The 17,502-nt window shown below is 37.9% G+C and overlaps 1 protein-coding gene across 1 annotated transcript in view; it reads right to left on the bottom strand.

Moving 5' to 3' along the window:
- The window catches only part of SLC7A11 (solute carrier family 7 member 11), a 1,258,598-nt gene that overhangs the window by 310,983 nt on the left and 930,113 nt on the right, over positions 1-17,502 (bottom strand). The window lies entirely within an intron of this gene.

Below are 17,502 nucleotides of genomic sequence, written 5' to 3'. Positions count from 1 at the left end.
AATCAAGTGGCATTCGAAAGACATACGTGAATGGGCATGCCTTCGTTGAAGGTTGAGCATCAGGCTGGCACCTTGGCACTGTAAAAATCTACTGCCAATCATTAGCAGACCGGAGTTCCACTGTGGCGACCCCTAACCGAAAGAAGAACATTTTTTACAGTGCTGGTGTTATCTTTATTTGTTAAAGTGTCAATGTTTATCTAATGCTGTTCTTTTAAAACACTTTTAAATATAACAAAAGTTAACTATAATGTACCCTAATTTTAATTTTAATACAGATTTATTGACACACTCGAGCAAAAAAAAAAAAATCCTGCATATTGCCTCAACTGAATTATCAGCAATTATATCCAAGCAGAGTTTATTACCTTACTTTATTTTCCATCTCTGTCTAAGTAGGGAAACACTATTTCATCTCAACATGAAATGCAATGCATTGCTTGCAATGCTCTAAAACTTTGGCCACATGACTTCTTTTCTAAGTGCCTGCCTTTTAATATGGAATGTCCTAATCTGTGAAAATGTGACTCATTACAATCCAGCTATGCAGAGTTATAACAGCTATTCACTAAAACTGGCAATTATTTAATGGTTTAAATGCATTGTCAAAGGACTTATCCGATAATGCAGGTGAACTGAAATGAATATTTCTCATTACTTAATGATGTATTCATTGCACAATACAAGGAAATTATTATGGCCATAATAAGTTTCATGGAAAGCTTTATGTTTCAGATAACCAAAGTTAAGTCACATTTGTGGTATTTTAGCTGAGGTAGCTATAAACTATGACCTTGGACTTATCTGAATGCAGCACTTGGTAGCACTTATTTAAATAGTAAAAGTATTTCTGTTGTTTATTCAAATGTGACCTTCAGCTAATTATGTTTCTGAACTTTTTTGTAAATTTTCATATCCAAAATGCTTTCCATTCGAAGGAGGATTATTTGTCGTGTCCTGACATTCAACAGTAGCCATTCATATGGCAATGCAGTATTAGAGAAACAGTTATAACTTGAAGCACAGTTTGTCATACATTTTTATGTTGATGCATTACATTATCAACAAAATCTAATTTGGTGAAACTGGATTAGAACTTTTCTTTCTGCTAAGCAATGTTTGGTAATCAGTGGAGAGAAAAGTACAATGCTGAAAAATAAGATTTGGCAAAAGAGTCACATTTCACTTCCAATGAATTTAAGAGCATATCAGATTATGAAGAAAGATTATAACAATGCTTGGAAGCTAACCAAATTGAGTCTGAAGAGTAATGCACAGTTTTACATTTCTAACTTCAAGGCACAATCAATATAACTTGGGCACCAGCTATGTCTGCAGAATCTTAACATAAGTAAACAATCCTATATTTTGCTGAATGCAGGACTGCATCTGTGGAATCTAAACGAAAATAGCAGACAGAACTTCTATTGCATCACATGATAGAGCACACAGTATATTGAGATAATATCAATCTGATTTTATTTACCACTTGTATAAGTAACACTGCCTCACTGAGGTAAAATGTTTCCCTGTAGTCTAGTGTCTGTAAAATGGGTTTTAGTCATCTGCCCCATTCATTGCATAGATTCCAGATGTAACATTTAACAAATTCTTGTGCTACAACACAGATGCATTTCATTGTTCATTCACTTATTTCTTTCCTGATTCCCTCTCTGTTGCATTTATTGTCACAGGGATGCAGAAGGCTAAACAGTAGACAATGGATGTAAGCCATGAAAGCAATCCTGAACTGGGACACCAGCCCTTACACTCTTACATGCACAGTATAATAATACCTATTGGAAAAATGGAAGATCACCTCCAAACAAAGCAATGGTGTACCAGCTAAAATATATCCACAGCAAAAGTACACAGGATAAATCCTTTCAAGGAAAATCAGAGATGGCATGCAACTTGTAACTTTTTCAAAAATAAATAAATAAATAAACAAACAAATAACTAAAACAAGAAAAAAACAAAAATGTCAAAAGACATGAGTTTAACGCTTTTGTCCTTTCTCTATCTTCTCAGCGTTCAAAATAACCAAACAGAACCAAATGAAATAAATGCCGATCCCTGTGGATGATGAGAACAAGGTTGTAAAAAACAGATATTTATTATCCAAAGTTAAGCGCTTTCACTTGCTCAACTGCAAGCTTCATCAGAACTCCATACAAATGTATGGAGTTCTGATGAAGCTTGCAGTTGAGCAAGTGAAAGTGCTTAATTTTGGTTAATAAATATCTGATTTTTACATTTCGCTTCCTTGCCTTTGTTGTGACCTTGTTCTCATCAGCGTGTCAAGACACAGGGGATCAGCATTTATTTCATTTGGTTCCTTTCTCTATCTGAAAAGGGCTTCCTCAGAACTAATTAATGCAATGACATCATTGCATTTAAATTATGTTCCTAACAGTAACAACTTGCATTTAAAGAGACAAGCCATAAAAAATTGCTCTACTCTCATTTACAAAAATAAATAATTCTTGTTCATCCTGAAAGTTCTTACAACTAAAAAAATTGGATTCAAACGTTATACTAATTCCTTCTATAAAAACATCATCTTGCTGCTATACTATTATATGGCAGAATATAAATAAATTCATAAATAAATAAGTATATGGAATGTCAATCATGTTGAGTGGTTTTATATAACCATCTGCACAAAATTTAAATAATAATTTTGCTGCCCATTTTTTTAAAAATAAATTAATTGAAATGTAATAATTTAGCCCAGGAGGCGTAGTGGCATTTAACTTTACTTGCCACAGCAACTTCTTATACACCACTCTGGATCCCAAGTGGCACGTCTCAGGTTAGGAGGTACAATTTGTAAAATGACAACTAGAAACTTAATAAAATTCTCACATTGCTCACTATGTTTAAATAAAATATTATTAATATTTTTCTTTTAACATCATACCCATGTTCATAAATCCATTTTCTCAAAGTTCTTCCTGTTTTACCTATATAAAAACTAAGGCAGCTGAAACACTTTGCTTTTTATACTAAGCCCTTACTTCCACTATGCCATCTTAGCAAAATTCAAAGTAGAGTTTGAAGTACTTTCCAAGCTTACATGCTCTCCTACCAAAATGTTGGAACATTAGTTACAATGTACACATTTGTAGGCACCCTTAATGGGTCTGGGAAGACATGATCAACAGACCTCAATGCTTTGCCAGAGATGGTCTTCATCTGTTATCCCTGCAATTCTGGTTACTGGCTAATGCTCTTGCCACCCCCTTAGTGGATTTTTAAGGCAGTGTCTCAAAGACAAAATTCCCAATATAAAAACTTCATCTAAATACAACCTTGAGGTTATGCTGGCAAATGCTAGGAGTCTTAACATGAAACTGCATTCACTTGAAACAATCCTCTCCTTGGAAGACGCAGATATTTGTGCAGTCAAGGAGACATGGTTCAAGGCTGTGGAGAGCACTCCATTACACCTCCTTCCACACATTCAGACCACAAACAGAAGGTGTGAAAACAAAAGGAGGTGGTGTGTCAATATTCATTAAAGATAAATACACCTCCAGACTGGTTAAACAGTACGATTCCCTGGAGATATTTCAGGTGCAATTAACAATTTGTAGGGCACCTATTTAAGTTAATGCCAGCTACAGGACCCCCTCCATGAATCAGGACACCCACCCTAACTATTTGGATCTACTTGAGTCTATCAAGATACATCTGAACACCATGATTTTGGGTGATTTTAACTACCCATCCATTGACTAGGTAAATTACTCATGCTCAAACTCACTTGCCCAAAGGCTCCTCAACTTCATTAAATTCAATGCCCTGGACCAGCTGGTTGACACTCCCACCTTTATGAGATCCGCAAGCAGGATGACACTAATGCTTTGGCCAGGCATATTAAAGAGTGTCCTTCTCATTCTTTCACTTTTAGGGTCTTGGACATAATCATTCCAACTCTAAGGAGAGGTAGCATTGAACAAAGGTTGGCTAGAGCCGAGTTACATTGGATCTTAAAACTAGCGGCACATAATTCTCCAGGGCTGAATGGCTTCATCTCTATTAAACCGATGTTGATTGAACGTAAATAAAGTTGGTTTTTGCTATTCAGAACTCTATAGCCCATATTTCCCTAGTAGTTAGGATATTAAAAGTGGGTATTATTCCCCTTTTTTCCTCTTAATTTGTGATTAGCCAACTGGGTATTTCCTTTATCTATAGCTCTATAGGAGTGTGATGTATAAGCATTTAATGCTAGGGACATCTTGTCACCTTGGAAGTTATTGTTTAACATTACAGTATATGCATTACTAAACATCATTAATTTTATACCAGGCCACGTATTCCCTATATTATAGATGTCTATGATGGAATAGATAAGTATAGTACTTAGTTATAAGATCGTATATACAGGTTTTATATTTTAATTTTTATTTTATTGCTTATTATATTTTATAGTAAGGGCATGTCTTAACATGATAGAATGGCGTTTGAGATTAGCCCTTGGTCTGATATATATACATATGTAGCAAGGGTATGTCTTAGTTGGATAGAATGGGGTCTTGAGTAACCCCTTATCCTATATATCTATATTTGTCTTGGTATATAACCTTGCATGTTCACTTGGGGTGACACTTCTCCACCATGAGAGGTAGGATTAGAACTGCCCCTTTGAGTTCAGCTACACTGATGTACAGGAATAGTTTTGATGTCCAAAGGAAGCATTATGGAGATGTCGTTTGAACAAATATCCTGCCATTGTTGTCCCATAAGGGTATATAGTTACACATACATTTTCATACCATAGATATATTTTATATTTTATATCTGTTGCTTTGTGAATATGTGGAGATGTTTGTTTTATGATTTATATGCATATGTACAGTATATTCCCTTAATATGTGTGTAGTATACTACTATGTAAATTTAGTGGTAAATACAGCACTTTCTTATAGGTTTTGTCAATTTTTTAGACACACAACCGTTCTATGTTTCATGTAAAATAAGTATCACTAGGATAGTAATGCTGAATTAATTGTGTATTTTGCAACATGGTTTATCCTAGTGTATATGAAATAGTTTGTAGTTCGTGTAAATATACAGATATTGCCTTTACTTCATTACTAGAGAATTAATATACGTGTTCATAGCGGTTTTGGTTCTACACTGATATATATATATTCCCTCATATATATTTTATATATTTTATATGTTTATTCACTGTAGCTTATATGTGGGACATAAAATTTTAGTAATAGAAAATATACATCTTTACAGGTCCTACGCATGGTGGGTAGGATCAGTATGAAGAATGTATTTAAATGCTGGACCTATATTAAATTTTCTTAGTTTCCGGTCTCTATGGTCTTGTTTTAGGACCGTGGGGACAACTTTTTAGGTCAGGAGGAAATCCCTACTGAGAATCCAGACATGTGACCTCAATAGCGAATAGGATGATGTTTAATTTGCAATGGCAAACAGTTTGTTGATGCTTCTTGATTGCAGCTTTTTACCGATGGTGGAACTGTCTTAAATAACTTGCACTGGATAGATTTTCTTACAATTAAGGTAAGGGATTCTAGCTATGTTTATATGAGTTAAGAGATAAGGAACACCATGATAGTATTTTGTTGAAAGAACTCTCAGCCTGTGAGGGATGTGTTCTCATTTCTGAATGCCATTTGCCAAGTTGTAATGCTTTTGTTCAAAATATGCACTTTTGAATTATGAGCTTGTAAATGCATTTTTTATGTCTGAAGCCTGCAGCGTTTTGTTTAGTCAGAGGGTTTTGTAATGCTTTGAAATATTTTGTGATGAATGTGAATGCTGCACTTTAGAAAATGAATTGGATTGAATTTAAACTGCATTTGAATGTAATGATGGCTTTAAATTGATGAAAGGCAATTAAGCTTCATTTTAAATTAATGAGCCCGCCAAAAGTTGTTTAGTATAAGTATTTTGGAATCATTTTATGACATTGTATCTGATGAAGCATAGTCTAACTATGCGAAAGCGCTTATTCTCTGTTTCCAATAAATGAATTTTTTACTTATTTCCATCGTGGATATTTTCAGTGTGTCAGGAGCTTGAGTTGGGACTACTCTATAGAAGGATTTATTCGTGGTGATTGTTCTCACTTTTTGGACTTCATTACTACTTCTTTTTGTTTTTGGTGAGAACGTCTTCGGCATTGAGTTGTGTTTTCTACTTTTACTGTTTATTCTGCATTTTTTGTTCACAACTCAATTCACACGATGGAAGGCCAGAATGTTGGGACTGCTTCTAATCCAGTGTCGAGGGATTTGTCTCGTCTATGGACAGATTTATTTGTACGTGAACTCAACCCTTTATTGTCGCTGGACCTGAATGAAGTGGGGGCCCACACATCGATGATTGATAATGGGGAAAATATACAGGAATTTCATGAGCAACTAAAAACGCTGGAAAATAATCTTTACCAACTACAAAGGTACATGTGGCAAAGATTACATTTAGAAGCTTGCTTGCACCATAAGGTAGTCCCCAGAGGCATGCGGGTCTTCTGCATGCCTACGTATGGGGACTCCCATCCGTCACTTATTGAAGCAGTGGCAAGACTTGAATATAGGCCTGGGCTTTGATTATGTGAAGTTACTTTTGAACTATTTTTCTCCACTGGAGACTGACCTCCGTGCTAGAACTGATGTGCTTTATCAAAGGTTAATTGATAATTTCAGCTCAGATTATTGCATAGAAAAACTCAACTGACATTTACCCAGGTTAAATCTTTTGGTGAGAGACTGTGTAAGACCAAACAGCATAAATTAAGGAGAGATCTGTTGGATTTCCAAAATGGTCATGTCTTTGTATGGCCTAGGTACCAAGAAGGTCAGGCCAAGTCTATGCAGTATGCACAGAAACATAGTAATCTGGCAGCAAGTGTTGTATCTACTAATAATCTGTTTCAACAGCTCAATAACTCTGAGTTTATTCCACAGTCAGTGGTTTCCTCTAATAGGGTGAGTGCTTTAGACCCTATAGATTTTCCAACCACAGACACACCTCCACCCAACCAAGAGGCCATGCAAGGCTATAAGAATCCAGGAGCTATACCTAAAAGCAGCTGTACACCAGGCAACTCGAATCCATCTTTTTTACCTTATCAAAGGAAGTTTGCCCCCAGCTCCAGGGGAAGATCCAGCAGCAGGGGACCAAGAAAACGGAAGTCCTCAGAAGAAGGGAATATAGTCAACAGAAGAACCAGGCATTGACTCTTGTGTTTAATTTTTCTAGCTATAATATGGACACAGCTATGTATAGCCTTCTTAACAGAGGACTTACATTTATTCCGTCAACTAAAACATCATTAGAGGACACTCTTTTGGACTTAAGATTATTTTGTAGACGAGTTTGCCTAAGGTTGTTTTTCCCGGCTGATGATACCAGGATGAGTGGGGTAACTAAATCTCGTAACATACTTAAAAATAATAGTACCTTTATACCTCCCTATACATCCTATGGTGCAATGTTTTCTAGACCTATGCGAAAGAGATTTCTACACATTGTTTTCTCTAGCATGTAATAACACAAAAGGAAGATTTTGCAATCTCAATAGGGACGAGTTTCAAGCCCTGGTTAAATTGAGAAGTGATGATAATCTGATTGTGAAACCTGCTGATAAACGGCGGGGTGTAGTTTTGATGGATGTGGATGACTATGTGAATAGCATGAGATTGCTATTGTTGTCTGATCATAATACCTATAAGCACATCACAGCACAGCAGGTCTCTTCCATTATACTAACAGTTCATGAAAATGTATATGATCTATTATTATGTAGACAAATTAGTGTTGAACTGTATGAAAACTTGTTAATATCTGACCCGTTATTCCCATAGTCAAGGGACTCCCCAAGATCCACAAAGAGATTTGGCCTGTTCGATGAGACCTATTGTAGCAGGTGAGGGGTGGGTTACCATATATCGATCTTTTTGGAGAGCCTCTTACATCCAGTAGTGAGTAATTGCCACACCATTCTTAGTGACACTTACCAACTTATAGATAGCCTTAAGGGCCTACATTTAGAAATGAAGGACACAGAGTACCTCCTCATAACCATGGATGTGGAAAAGCTCTTTACCTCTATCCCTAATGATATAGGGATACAGTATATTAGAGAGCTTCTGCATAAAGAAACACAGTATACTAATGATAGAATAATACTGATAACTCAGCTTCTTGATACAGTGCTTAACAACAATGTGTTTATTTTTGAAAATGACTATTATCTACAGGCATGGGGGGTTGCCATGGGCACCCCCTGTGCCAATAGTTATGCTAATTTGGTGGTCTACTGGTGGGAAAAGTTGTTCCTGTTTACCCACGAATCTTCTAGATACATAAAATACTATAGAAGGTTCGTGGATGACATACTTATAGTTTGGGAAGGTACGTCAGATAGTTTTCATCATTTCCTTGGTTATCTACAAACTACAACAGACTTTTTGAGGTTTACAGTGGAGATTTCAAGTTATGAAGTTAATTTCCTTGATGTCACGCTCAGGTTGACAAAAGAGGGTGAAATTGTGACCAGGATTTACAGGAAAGCTGTATGGAAGAATGCACTGTTAGCACCAGACAGCATGCACCCAACCTATACCTTCCGTGGCATAGTCACTAGTCAATTTATAAGAGTATCTAGACTATGTCAAAATAAAGATGATCTTTTGAATGAAGTTAATAATATGGAAACCCTGTTTAGGGATAGGGGATATGACATGACTATGGTTAGAAGGGTAAGAAATGAAATTTTTGGAGTTTTAGAACATGATGCTAGTCCGGTGTTCCATAGTAAGAATGGATGTATGATGGGAGCCACTATGGGCCCCAATATACGTGGAAAAAGGCTTAGTTATGTCATTAAATTCACCAATGAAGTGGAAAGTGTAAGAAGTGTGATTAGGAAGCACTGGAATGTCCTTTCGTTAATAAAGAAATTAGCAAGATTGTAGGACCTGCACCAACATTTTGCTATAGGAATTGCAATAATCTTAAGAGGCAACTATGTAATGACCGGCAGGTCACGAATTTAAGGAAATCCACTAGTCTAGTACTAGGGGACCTGGTCAGGAAAGGAACATATCCTTGTTTACATTGCCCAAGGTGCAAGAGCATTAGTAATATACAGACTTATCAACATCCCAGTATGAATTTTGTTTTCAAACCCAAGTACTATGCTGACTGCAATATCAAAAATGTGATTTACTTGGCCACCTGTTCTTTTTGTACAGCATTTTACGTGGGTCTAACCAAGAGAAGGCTAAGGGACCGTATCTATGACCACCTTTATGAGATCCAAGCAGGATGACACTAATGCTTTGGCCAGGCATATTAAAGAGTGTCCTTCTCATTCTTTCACTTTTAGGGTCTTGGACATAATCATTCCAACTCTAAGGAGAGGTAGCATTGAACAAAGGTTGGCTAGAGCCGAGTTACATTGGATCTTAAAACTAGCGGCACATAATTCTCCAGGGCTGAATGGCTTCATCTCTATTAAACCGATGTTGATTGAACGTAAATAAAGTTGGTTTTTGCTATTCAGAACTCTATAGCCCATATTTCCCTAGTAGTTAGGATATTAAAAGTGGGTATTATTCCCCTTTTTTCCTCTTAATTTGTGATTAGCCAACTGGGTATTTCCTTTATCTATAGCTCTATAGGAGTGTGATGTATAAGCATTTAATGCTAGGGACATCTTGTCACCTTGGAAGTTATTGTTTAACATTACAGTATATGCATTACTAAACATCATTAATTTTATACCAGGCACGTATTCCCTATATTATAGATGTCTCGATGGAATAGATAAGTATAGTACTTAGTTATAAGATCGTATATACAGGTTTTATATTTTAATTTTATTTTATTGCTGATTATATTTTATAGTAAGGGCATGTCTTAACATGATAGAATGGCGTTTGAGATTAGCCCTTGGTCTGATATATATACATATGTAGCAAGGGTATGTCTTAGTTGGATAGAATGGGGTCTTGAGTAACCCCTTATCCTATATATCTATATTTGTCTTGGTATATAACCTTGCATGTTCACTTGGGGTGACACTTCTCCACCATGAGAGGTAGGATTAGAACTGCCCCTTTGAGTTCAGCTACACTGATGTACAGGAATAGTTTTGATGTCCAAAGGAAGCATTATGGAGATGTCGTTTGAACAAATATCCTGCCATTGTTGTCCCATAAGGGTATATAGTTACACATACATTTTCATACCATAGATATATTTATATTTTATATCTGTTGCTTTGTGAATATGTGGAGATGTTTGTTTTATGATTTATATGCATATGTACAGTATATTCCCTTAATATGTTGTGTAGTATACTACTATGTAAATTTAGTGGTAAATACAGCACTTTCTTATAGGTTTTGTCAATTTTTAGACACACAACACGTTCTATGTTTCATGTAAAATAAGTATCACTAGGATAGTAATGCTGAATTAATTGTGTATTTTGCAACATGGTTTATCCTAGTGTATATGAAATAGTTTGTAGTTCGTGTAAATATACAGATATTGCCTTTACTTCATTACTAGAGAATTAATATACGTGTTCATAGCGGTTTTGGTTCTACACTGATATATATATATTCCCTCATATATATTTTATATATTTTATATGTTTATTCACTGTAGCTTATATGTGGGACATAAAATTTTAGTAATAGAAAATATACATCTTTACAGGTCCCGCATGGTGGGTAGGATCAGTATGAAGAATGTATTTAAATGCTGGACCTATATTAAATTTTCTTAGTTCGGTCTCTATGGTCTTGTTTTAGGACCGTGGGGACAACTTTTAGGTCAGGAGGAAATCCCTACTGAGAATCCAGACATGTGACCTCAATAGCGAATAGGATGATGTTTAATTTGCAATGGCAAACAGTTTGTTGATGCTTCTTGATGCAGCTTTTTTACCGATGGTGGAACTGTCTTAAATAACTTGCACTGGATAGATTTTCTTACAATTAAGGTAAGGGATTCTAGCTATGTTTATATGAGTTAAGAGATAAGGAACACCATGATAGTATTTTGTTGAAAGAACTCTCAGCCTGTGAGGGATGTGTTCTCATTTCTGAATGCCATTTGCCAAGTTGTAATGCTTTTGTTCAAAATATGCACTTTTGAATTATGAGCTTGTAAATGCATTTTTATGTCTGAAGCCTGCAGCGTTTTGTTTAGTCAGAGGGTTTTTGTAATGCTTTGAAATATTTTGTGATGAATGTGAATGCTGCACTTTAGAAAATGAATTGGATTGAATTTAAACTGCATTTGAATGTAATGATGGCTTTAAATTGATGAAAGGCAATTAAGCTTCATTTTAAATTAATGAGCCCGCCAAAAGTTGTTTAGTATAAGTATTTTGGAATCATTTTATGACATTGTATCTGATGAAGCATAGTCTAACTATCTTGAGCGGCTTATTCTCTGTTTCCAATAAATGAATTTTTTACTTATTTCCATCGTGGATATTTTCAGTGTGTCAGGAGCTTGAGTTGGGACTACTCTATAGAAGGATTTATTCGTGGTGATTGTTCTCACTTTTTGGACTTCATTACTACTTCTTTTTGTTTTTGGTGAGAACGTCTTCGGCATTGAGTTGTGTTTTCTACTTTTACTCCCACAAGGGGTGCCAGCATCCTGGATCTGGTGCTTACTAATATGGGGAACCATTGTAGCACCCCCACTGTGAGGGCTTCCCTGGTGAGTCTGACCACATATCAGACTCATTTGAAGTAACTATCACACCCCCCCCCCCGAGCAGCAATTAAAAAAACGATTCTCCAAGGCAGATTATAACCTCTTACGGGGTGGTATAAATAGCTTCATTGCACCACCCCACTCAGATGGAATTGGCAACTATGCTGAGTTCTACACCAATGCTTTATACAAACACCTATGTAACTGCATTGACTTGGCCGTACCTGATATGACCAAAACAAGCTCCTCAAGGAAGACCAAATTTGCCTGGTGGGCAACTGCCATTAACAAGCTTTACAATCAGAGGAAGACATTGCTGTCCAAGAGTAAGAGGGAGCAAGCTCTAAACTAGAAACACTCCTTCCTCAGCTTGAACAAGCAAATAAGACTTCTTGTGAAGTCCTCCAAAGCAAACTATGAATCCAAATTAGTTTCCTCAACTAAGGTCAACCATAAGGCATTCTTTAGTTACATCTGTAACTTAAAAGGAAAGGACCAGATTTGTGCCAAGTTGGTAGTTAATGATACCACATATACTGGCCCTGTGGACATAGCTAACCTGTTGGCTTACAGGTTCTGTGGAAACTTCACTCACCTGACCCCACTACACGTACCCCATGGCATCCCTACCACCTGTCCTCTACCTTGTATCTCTAAAGAGCGGGTCATAAATGCCTTCTCTAAGGCCAAAAACACAGCATCTATGGGACCTGATAACATCCCAGGCTGCATCCTACATGGGTTCCAACAGGAATTAGCAACATCTTTGGGTAATCCTTTCAATCATAGTCTAAGCACCAGCTTCATTCCAGCTGAATGTAAAACGACCACCATTATTCCCCTGCACAAAGGTGGTCCTTCCACTGACCCTGTGAACTATAGACCTATTAGCCTGACAAGCCTTATCTGCAAGGCCATGGAGTGAATCATCATGGACTCTATCAACAAAGATATAGGTAATCTCAAATCACTTGACCCTACTCAGTTTGGATTTGACAAAGGGAGATCATGCTTGTTAAACCTGGTGGACTTCTTGGAGACAGTCACCAAGGCCCTGGATGAGGGTAAGTCTGTGCATACAGCCTACCTAGACTTAGCCAAGGCTTTGGACATTTTGCCCTACTCAGGCATCATTGACAAACTTGCTCAGCTAGGTATCAACCCTTATATCATTATATGGGTAACTAAGTGGCTCACTGATTGAACACATATAGTCAAAATTGGGGACTCCACCTCCAACAGCAGATCTTTAGCCTGTGTTGTTCCACAGGGATCGGTCATGTGACCTTTACTGCCTGGAATCTATTTCTCTGAACTACAAGCAAAAACTAAAGGCCTGTGGCTGACAGCGTTTGCTGATAACTGCAAACTGGGAGTGGTAATAAAATCTCTAAATGATGTCAACATCCCACAAGAGGATCTTAGACAAACAAATGATGGTGCCAAAGTCATGGCCTTAAACTCAATGCAAAAAAAATGTATTATCATCCCTTTTTGTAAGAGCCATGCTCCTGCTAACTACCACATCAATAGAAACATAATAAGTATGCACTCAGTGGTGAGGGACCTGAGCACACCAGGTTGACAGCAACCTTACCTTTGATCACCATGTCTCCACAGTAGTAAGAAGGGCATTCTATATTGCTCATCTCATAAGTAAGGGCATTGCTTCCAGAAAAAAGAAGCTATAGCCTCCCTGTACTCTTTCTTTCTCAGGCCAATAATTGAGTACAATGCCACTTTTGGTATGTACCTTTCTAAGCACGTGCAGCAATTGGAGAGACCACAACAGTTCCTCACAAAGAAAGTTCAAGATCTTTAGCATCTGTCCTATGTTAACCATTTGAAATCACTCCCATGCTATTCTTTTTCATACAAGATAACTCACAGGTGATCTCTGCCTTGCATATAAGGCAATCTCTGACCCTGCTTTATTGGAAATGCTGCATATCCGCAAGTCAAATGGTGCATGGGTTCTCACTCTAAAGACTGTAACCTGGCATATGACAGTAACAGAACCTGTTGGAGGGACAGATCTGTCTCCCAGAGGTTACCACACCTTTGGGAGAGACTTCCACTTCATGTCAAACAGAGTACCTCGTTGGCCCTCTTCAAGTAAATTCACCTTGAGAGTTCCACCTGTGTCCCTCTTGGACAGGGGTAATAGGTGTTTATCATGGAAACAAGGGTAGAACTTGGCTAGGCTTGTAAAGGTCCTAGGGCTATAAGCCTAGTAACTTCCTATGATCCTAAGATCATAATGTTGACCCTCCTGTTGTTACTACAGACTTTTATTTTTTCCAGTTAGGCTTTTAAATTACTCACAGTTTTCTAAGCAAGCCTGGAATGTTTACTCACACTTTTGTAAACAGAGTTGTTAGCCCTAAAACTACTTCTGTCACTCAATAACATTCTTAATATAGATGGATCCCTTATTAAATTGCATAACAAAAGTTCTTTCAAACTTCTTTTCCAGGCCTGAATTCTCATCTTGTCTATAACCAAACACACCCCAAAAAGAGGTTTAATCCTGGTTTCTCTTGCTTTTGTTACTTGCTCACTAATTTTCTCTACCAATTTTCTAAGGTATCCCCTGTCAAAAAAAAATCTCCAATTGTTCTTTTTCCTTATTATAAACTTCATTAATCATCATCATCAGCACCCTTTTCTTCCCATTTTCTACATGGGGGTCAGGGTATCATGTTAACTGTCACCAACTCTATCGATTCAGTGCCACACTCCTGCCTTCTTCAACACTCATGCCTGACTGCCACAGATCTTCTCTCACACAATCCATCCACCTCTTTGCTGGACGTCCTCATTTCCTCTTACCTTCTTCCTGTCTGTCCCAAATCTCCCTCACCAGATTGTCTTCTGCTTTTCAACACATGTGCCCAAATTATCATAATCTGTTCTCTTTGATCTTTTCTGCAATTGGAGCTAATTTGGCTTCGGCTCTGATGTCCTCATTTCTTCCTCTGCCCCACAGTGTGCATCCTATAACCTATCTCAGGCACTTCATTCCCATCACCTCTAGCTTCTTCAACTGTTCTGCCTTTACTGCCCAGGTTTCTGTACCATACAGTAGTGCTGGTCACACCACTGTCTTGTACACCTTACTTTTCAGCTTCTTTGACATTCTTCTGTCATAGACTGCACCTGATACGCTATGCCAGTTGGCTGCAGCCCCTGTGATTCTAGCTTTGACCTCTTCATTCAGACTACCCTTCTCGTCATCTACTCCTCCCAGATACTTGAAGCTGTTTACCTGTTCCACTATCTTCCCTTCTATCTCTGTTCTCAGCTTCTTCTGATTTCCTCAATCTGCTGCCATTATCACTGTCTTATCTGTGCGTAGTTTCATCCCATGTGCCTTCAGATTTGCATTCCATTGTTCTGTACTTTGCTGAATTTCTAGCTCAGAGTCTGCATCATCTGCATACAGCAGATTTGTTGATCTCTCCCCTCCAGCCTGTTTGCTAATGTAGTCCATCACCAGTATGAACAGCAGTGGGCTCAGAGCTGAACCCGGATGCACACCCACTCCCACTTTGAACCCCTCTGTGATGCCGAACACTGTTCATACTTGAGTCATTGCATCCCTGTACATAGCCTGCTCTAATTCTATCAATGTTTCTGGGACTTCAAACCACCACAATACTGCCTAGATCAGCTTTCTTGGGACCTTGTCATACGCTTTCTCCAAGTCTAGGATTGCCCAGTTGGACCCTCTCCTCAACTCTAGCTTTTTCTCAAGTATCAGTCTGAGTGCAAACATTGGGTCAATTAGACTGCATCCTGATCTGAATCCAAACTGCTCATCTCCCAGCTTACATTCTACTACTCTGCATATCTGTTTATCAATCACCCTCTCCAGAACATTCATGCAATGTGATAGGAGTTTGATGCCTCTGTACTGCCCACAGTTGTGGATGTCCCCTTTGTTGTTGTACACTGGCATGAGTACTCTTATTTTCCAGTCATCTGGGATATGCCTTTCTCTCCATACTGCTATTAGTACCCTCAGGAGCCATTTCTCCCCTCTCTCACCCAGCATTTCTGTAACTTCATATGAGCCTGCTGCTTTCCCTGACTTCATCTTCCTTAGTGTTGTTCTTACTTCTTCTAAGGTGGGCTCCTCTTCTTCACTTACCGTAGGCTGTTTCTGGGGCAGTACAGTATCTGTGGGGTTTTCTTCATTCAGAAGCTGCTGGAAATACTCCTTCCATCTGCCTTTGCTGCCCTTTGGACTGGTGACCAGGTGGTTGCTGGCATCCCTTATGAAGGGTGTCTGACTATTCTGTCTTTGCCTTGCAACCTGATAAAGTTTCTTCAGGTATTTAGCCTGGTCTCTGTTGACCTTAGAGGCTTCTCTGTCCAGTGCTTGCAGATGATTGTGGCAACAAGTGGTTTATGCTGTGGGCCGACCATTTCAGTGGGGATGACTTTGCAATCATGGATTCTACCCCAGTACCTTTTCCTTACTAGGAGGAAGTCTACCTGAGTTGCATGTTGACTACTCTTGTATGTGATCTTGTGACTGTCTTTCTTTCTGAACCATGTGTTGCCTACTATCAATCCATTTGCCCGACAGAAGTCTGGAATGGCTTTTCCTTCTTTATTCCTGTTGCCCCACCCATGTGGACACAGGCAGTCCTCATATCCTGTTCTGACTGTCCTGATATGTGCATTCCAGTCACCCATTATCAGCACCAGTTAATGTTCTCCTGCTTTACCTAGTAGGTCTTGGAACTCCTTTCTGAAAGGATATAATAAAGATGAAGTCATAAAAAGCATGAATAGAACATCAGACTTACGAATTGGCAAAGGAAGACCATATTTTTCCCATTGGTTGAGTAAGGAAGAAGATGAGAAGAATAAGAAGGAAAACAAGATGAGATTTTGCCTTACATATAGCAGTGAGAATGCATTCATACTAGAGACCATAAAAAAGAACTGGTCTGTTTTGACTTCAGATGAGAACCTCAGGAGCATTGTAGGGGAGACGCCCGGTTTTTCCTTTAAGAATAGGAAAAATCTAAAAAGGCTCTTATGCCATGGGAATCATCGAAACTTGGACACAGAACATTCACCCACAAATAAAGCAGGCACCTATAAATGTGGATTTTGTAAAGCATGTCAACATATTAAAATGAATAATTTATTTATACATCCAACATCTAAGAAGGAATACAGGTTCAAAGGGTTTGCGAATTGCAGGAGCAAAAATGTGATTTATATTGCTCAGTGCCAATGCTGCCCAGCTTTCTATGTGGGAAAAACAAATAGAATGTTCAAGGAGCGTATCCTGAGACACTGTCAGGACATTAGAAATCAAGTAAATATGAATGCTGTATATGGTAATATTAAAGTTAATGTAGTCCACACTTTCTAATTTATGGTTGTAAGCAGGCTAGTAGAAACAATACAAGGAGGGGATCTGGCCAACTATACCAAAACTGAGGAAACAAAATGGATTATGAGCCTTAGAGAGGACCAGAAACCTGGATTAAATGAAATTGTACTGCTCATACTCATCTTGGAATGAAGGGCTCTAAAGAAATAATGCACATGCATTAATCCCGTGTTATTTCACTTTAAAACCTCCACACTTTTAGCTAATACTAAGTAAATAGAACATGCACTCTGAATGAGAGGTGTGTCCATACACCAAAACTTTATTAGTTGTTTGAATGAATGGGCTGTAGGAAACTCTTTTTAAATGAAAGGAAGCTGTTTTTTTCTTTAGGATTTGATAAAGGT

This window comes from Protopterus annectens, chromosome 2.part0 (assembly GCF_019279795.1).
Source record: "Protopterus annectens isolate FY-2018-M chromosome 2.part0, PAN1.0, whole genome shotgun sequence".
Lineage (NCBI taxonomy): Eukaryota > Metazoa > Chordata > Ceratodontiformes > Protopteridae > Protopterus > Protopterus annectens.
The sequence above is the reverse complement of the archived record's forward strand: the minus strand, read 5'-3'. Positions and strand labels throughout refer to the sequence as shown.